Genomic DNA, 7,006 nt, shown 5'->3' on the forward strand with positions numbered 1-7,006 from the left:
GAACTCCCGGAGTTCCTCGTTGAGATTTGCTCGCAGCCTTCGCCGGTCTCTCCTTTCGTCCTCAGCGGGTTTCCTCTGCCCGCTCGGTTTTTGTCCCCTGGTGAAGGGGCGGGCAGGTTTCGACCCGGGTCTGAAAGATCCCTCTCTCCATCTCTCGGTTATCCATCTGCGGACGCTAGTTCTTTTACCATTTTAAAAAATATTTTTTTTTATTTGTAGATAGACACAATACCTTTATTTATTTTTGTGGGGTGCTGAGGTTGAACCCAGGGCCTCACACGTGCTAGGCAAGCGCTCTGCCACTGAGCCCCAGCCCCTCTTCTCTCATTTTTAAGCCAAATCTGATCAACCAGGCTCTTTCTGGTCTCCGTCTTGACTAATGCTTCCTCAGCACCATGTTCTCTTATTTTTCTCTGTATTCAGAGGAACCGTTTTCGTTTGGTTTTGTTTTTAACTTGAAAAATATTTCTCAGCTTAGTGTTAGAACGGAATTCCCGGGCTCAGAATTTCCAGGTGGGAATCCTGCCCCCTGCTGTAAGGCGCTGCATCTATGGAGACCAAAATTGTGCTTAATTGTCCTGGGGCGGTCATAGGACAAGTACTGAGCTATTCGTTACCTTAAGAAGTTTACTTGAATTTAGAAATTTTGTATTTATAACCATTTAGAAATATAAACGGGTCCCGGGACTTCAAAATACACAGCATTTGGTTCCTTTAAAGAACTAGAAACAGCAACCAAATGTAATTTGTGGACCTTGTTTCTCTACAGCTTCAAACAAATCAGTTATAAAAGATGTTTTTGAGACAGGGAAATTAGCTACTAGGTGACGCCAAATAACCTAAGAATTGTTATTTTGTAAGAAAATTACCTTCTTAAATTTTGAAATGTATATGTAGGGGCAAAATTATAGTAAAACTGATGATAATTGACCCACTTAGGGATGCAGCTCAATAGTACAGCATTTGCCTACCATGAAGGATGCCCTGTGTTCAATCCCCAGTACCAAAAATAAGTAAACAAATTTTAAAAAATTAAAGTGATGCATAAATTTGGCATGGCAAACCATGTACACACCTGAAAAAGATATACAGTGAACATAAGCCTTTGGCCTGGCATGTCTATAATTCCAATGGCTCCAGAGGCCAAGGCAAGTTCAAAGCTAGCCTCAGCAATTAGAGAGACCCTGCCTCAGGAAAAAAAAAAAAAAAAAAAAAAAAAGTGCTGGAGGTGTGGCTCAATGGCACAACCCTGTGTTTAATCCCTGGTATAAAAAAAAAAGTCTTTGTCCTCTGACCATTAGTCTTACAGTCTCCCTTTCTAGAAGTGGAGTAACTACTATTGCTGGTTTCTTGCACCTCTTCATCTCTATGCCTTGGTTCCTCATCTGTAAGATGATAATAATATCACTTACCTTGATAAAGCTGTATTTTAATTTATGAAAAGCTCTTAGAACAATGTCCAACAGATAATGCTGAACGCTATCACTATCTTCATTGTGTGGGGTGGTGCTGGGAATTGAACCTAGGGCCTTGTGCATGTGAGGCAAGTACTCTACCAACTGAGCTATATCCTTAGCACTGAATACTATTAATATCTTTCCAATGATATTCTCAGCATATACAACCATCTGTTTACTTTTTTTTTTTTTTTTGCCTTTTTCTGGTCTTAGGGATTGAACCCAGGGTTACTTTACCACTGAGCCACATCCCCCAGCCCTTTTTATTTATTTTTTGAGACAGAGTATCAGTAAGTTACTGAGGCTGACTTCTAACTTGGTAATCCTCCTGCCTCAGCCTCCAAGTTGCTGGGATTACAGGTGTGAGCCACCATAGCTTTTTTTTTTTTTGTACCAGGGATTTAACTGAGGGGCACTAAGCCACATCCCCAGCCCTATTTTGTATTTTATTTTGAGACAGGATATCACTGAACTGCTTATTGCCTTGCTTTTGCTGAGGCTGGCTTTAAATTCAAGATCCTCCTGTCTCGGCCTCCCAAACCACTGGGATTACAGGCATGCACCACTGCTCCTGCCCCCACCCCTTTTTTAGACACTTATAGTATCATACCATACATACTATAATTTGCTTGGGTCTGTGTGTATGGCTGGGGGTGTAGATCAGTGTTAAAGTGCTTGCTTGGGTTCAATCCCTAAAACGAACACAAAAAAAATTACATATATAATATATATATATTATAATATAATATATATATAATATATATTATTTAAAATAATATAATATATATTATTATATATAATATTATATATTAATATATATAATTATATATAGGAAGAGGTGGGTGGGTGGGTATAGATAGATAATCTTGTCCTACATCAATAGTTTTCAGTAATTCTCATTCTTCTAAAGGACTACAGAATAATCCATGGTATACTGTGCCATATATTTTAGGTGGAGCTCTAGTGATAGGTATTCAGATTGTTTCCAGTATTTTGCCTCTCTGAACAATGCTGCTGTGGATAGATATTTGCCAGCATTAATTGTACTTTTTGAGTAAAATTCCCAGAAACAGAACTGGGTCAAAGGTAGGTACATTTTTCATTTTAATAGATAGTCTATTTAGCTTTCAAAAAAAAGAAGTATCAGTTTACCACTAACACTAAAATATGAGAGTTTCTATTTCCCCATACCCTCAATAATAGAATGTACTAAGATAACTTTTGGGATTCTTGACATAGAAACATTGTTCAAACAATAAGAGTAAAGAGGAGCTTAAATGTCATTAAGCCCCAGTTTAGTGACATGATTCATTTAGAACAATTGCTTCCTACTCAGCAATTGTTTGGATTCAACAATCATCCCCTGTGACCTGGGTTTTAGCAAAATCCACCTAATTATTCAGATACTGTAATATATCAACTATCAATTATACCCCAACCAGCCAGTGGTAGTCAAACACTTTCTGGGAGTGTGGGGCAAGGAAAATATCTTTGTACCTGGCTGAACAAACCAGTTTTATTCAAAAGCTACAAATGACTCACATTGTTTCACTTGAAAATCCTATTCTGTTGTTAGGACAAATATTAATACATAATATCTTTAGTTAATTGATCATGTATTCTTTTTATGTAAATCACTATAACTAGTGGCTATAACTAAATCTGGTATAACATTTGAACCCCATAGAATAAGAGTCTCCCAGTGATAGGCCTGTAGGCCAAAATCAATCATGTCTCTTTTTTTTTTAGTATTTATTTTTTAGTTGCAGGTGGACTCAATATCTTTATTTCATTTTTATGTGGTATTGAGGATCAGGCCTGTTTTTATACAGCTAAGAATGGCTTTTACATTTACTAAAGGGTTGGGAAAAAGAGGTATGGTGAGGAGCACATGACAGTGACCTATGTTGCCCACAATATTTACTATCTGACCCTTTACAAAAAAGGTAAATAAAAAGTGTTACCCATTGTGTAAAAAAGGGAAGAATGATGGCCATAGAGCTGTGCTTGCTTTAACTACTAATCTTTAGAAAGGGGAAAGTCTCAGCTCTTAGACTACAGAAGTTAACACGGAATAGGAACCACTCTGGATGTCTTCCTAGAGCCTAGGAGAAAAATCAAGATCGCTTTTAGAGCACCTCAGGAACAATTCTTCAGAGAACATCAATATTACTAATTATGGCTGAATACAAATGGTAAACATTTCTGTGACAATTTTCAGTTCACAAAAGCACTTACCTCAGTTTGAGGCTCATGACATGTCTATGAAGCATCAGTAGTCAGAAATCTTTTTTATTGTTTTAGGTTTTTTCCCCCCATCTGGGGATTGAACCCAGGGCCTCCCTCATACTAGGCAGTGCTCTACCCCTGAGCTACACCCCCACCCCATACCTAGCCCTTTTATTTTTATTATGTTTGTTGTTTCATTTTGTCTTTTTTCCATATTTTATTGGTGCATTATAATTATACATAATAGTGGTAACTTGTTGTTAAATATTTGTAAGTGCACATAATTTCCCACTTTCTCTCTGTTGCTCCCTCCCCCGGCCCCTTTTCTTTACTCTATCCAGCCCATTTTTAATTAAAAAAAAAAAAAAAGTAGCTGGGCATGGTGGTGCACACCTGTAATCCCAGCGGCTTGGGAGGTTGAGGCAGGAGGATGGGAAGTTCAGAGCCAGCCTCTGTAATTTAGTGAAGCTTTAAGCAACTGAGCAAGACCTTGTCTCAAAATAAAAAATAAAAGGGCTGAGGATGTGGCTTAGTGGTTAAGCACCCCTAGGTCTAGGTTCAATCCCTGGTACAAAAAAAAAAAAAGTTGGTTTTTTTGTTTTTTGTTTTTTTTGAGACAAGATTTTTACTAAGTTGCTCAGGCTGGACTTGAACTTGTGGTCATCTTGCCTCAACTTCCCAAATAGCTGGCATATGCCACCACACTTGGATTCTTTATCAGTTTATAGAGGAGAAAAGTGAATCTAAGATCCATGAATAACCAATCTAAGACCAATAGCAATAAACATTGAGATTAGATTTTAATTTAAAAAAGTATTTGTTCTTTTTAGATATACATGACAATAAAGTACATTTTGACATTTTATACGTATGTGGAGTGTAACTTATTTTTTAAATTATTTTTTTGTTGTAGGTGGATGGATAGTTTCTTTATTTTTATGTAGTGGGAGGATAGAACCCAGTGCCTCACACATGTGAGGCAAGCGCTTTACCACTGAGCTACAGCCCCAGCCCCAAGTATAATTTATTCTAATTAGGATCCTATAGGTTGTACATGATGTGGAGTTTCAGTGGTGTTATATTCATATATAAACATAGGAAAGTTGTGTCCAATTCATTCCACTGTTTTTCCTATTCCCTTCCCCACTCCCTTCTCTTCATTCCCCTTTGTCTAATCCACTGAACTTCTATTCTTTCTTTCACCCCCTTTATTATGTGTTAGCATCTGCATATCAGAGAGAAAATTCTGACTTTGGTTTTTTGGAATTGGCTTATTTCACTTAACATGATAGTCTCCAGATCCATCCTTTTATGGGAAAAAGTCATAAAGTCATTCTTTTTATGGCTGAGTAATACAGATTAGACCTTGAACCCAGATTTTATGACGTGATATCATATATAGTTTATATATCCCTATTACCATAATAATTTGCATCTTTTATTTACTTTCAATTTATTTATATTGAATTTGTTTATTTATTTTTTTAATTTTTGTAAAATGGACAGAATGTCTTTATTTTATTTGTTTATTTTTATGTGGTACTGAGGATCAAACCCATTGCCTCACTCGTGCTAGGCAAGCACTCTACCACTGAGCCATAGCCACAGCCTGTTTATATTGAATTTATTAATAAATGAAAAGAAAATGCATTAAATTACAATTATTACTTTATTTTGGAGTTCATATATAAATAAAAAAAGAGTTATCAAGTAAAATTGTTTTCATGACATTTATCATCATTTTAATAATCCTAAAACCCTTAATTTTTCCTCAAATGCATTTGAAGGAATAAAACTGGTAGTTCTAAACTGGTTGTGGTGGTGTACACCTGTAATCCCAGTGGCTTGGGAGGTTGAGGTAGGAGGATTGCAAGTTCAAAACCAGCCTCAGCAGTTTAGGGAAGCCCTTAGTGAGACCCTGCCTCAAAATAAAAAACAGGCTGGGGATGTTGCTCTGTGGTTAAGTGCTCCTGGATTCAACCTCTGGTACCAAAACAAAACTGGTAGTTCTAGATTTTAAATATAACTCAAAAAAGTAAATTATGTCCTTTAAAATATGAGATTCTTATCAAGATTGTACTATACTAGCATAAGAACAAACATAGGGATCAACAGAATATAATTGAGAGTCTAGAAATAAACCCCATACATTATGGCCAATTGATTTTAAACAAGGCTATCAAAAGAATTCAATAGGGAAAAGAGTCTTTTTAACAAATGGTGTTGAGAAAGCCAGATAACCACATGCAAAAGAATGAAAATGAACACCCCTATCTCATACCATGTAGGAAAACTAACTCAAAATGGATCAAAGACTTAAATGTAAGAAATAAATTGTAAAGTTAATAGGAAAAAATCACTGGTGTAAATTTCATGATAGTTTTTTAGATATAACACTGAAATCACAAACAACCAAAGAAAAGGTAAATTGAACAAATTAATTTTTTATAAATAAAAAAACCTTTGGTGCTTCAAAGGACATTATCAAGAAAATGAAAAGACAGTGCATACAATGAAAGAAAATTTTTGCAAACCACATATCAGATGAGGATCAAGAATTCAAGATATATACAAACCATTATAACACAATAATAAAAAGATAAATGACCCAAATTTTAAATGGGCAAAGATTTGAATAGACATTCTCAAATGGCCAATAATAAACACTTGGAATTATGTACAACATCCTCAGTCATTAGGGAAATTCAAAAGTACAATTATATATGACTTTACATCTACTTTAATGATTATAATGAAAAAGAAAACAAAAAATTGTAGAGAAATTGAAACTGTCATACATTGCTGGTAGACTATAAAATAGTATAGCCACTTTGGAAAACAGTTTAGCAATTCTCAAAAATCCTGAACATAGATTACCATATGACCTCAATTCTACTCCTAAGTATGTGAATACACTCAACAGAATTGAAAAACTGTGTTCACACAAAAATTGTACAGTCGTTCATAGTGGATTATTTATAATAGCCAAGATATGGAACCAAGCCAAATATCCATCACTGAAGAAGGATAAATAAAATCTGGTGTATCCATATAATGGAATATTATTCAGCCATAAAGGAATAAAGTATTGATATATGCTTCAGTGTGGATGAACCTTGAAAACATTATACTAAGCAAACTAAGAAGCCAGACACAAAAGGTTCCATATCATATGATCCCATTTATATGAAATGTCCAGGATAGGCAAATCTAGAAAGATAGAAAGCAGATTAGTGGTTGCTAGGAGCTGGGGGGAAGGAAGAATGGGAACTTACTACTAATGGTATGGGGTTTCTTTTTGGGATGATAAAAATGTGATT

Source organism: Spermophilus citellus (assembly GCF_964194105.1).
Source record: "Spermophilus citellus genome assembly, chromosome: 18".
Classification (NCBI taxonomy): domain Eukaryota; kingdom Metazoa; phylum Chordata; class Mammalia; order Rodentia; family Sciuridae; genus Spermophilus; species Spermophilus citellus.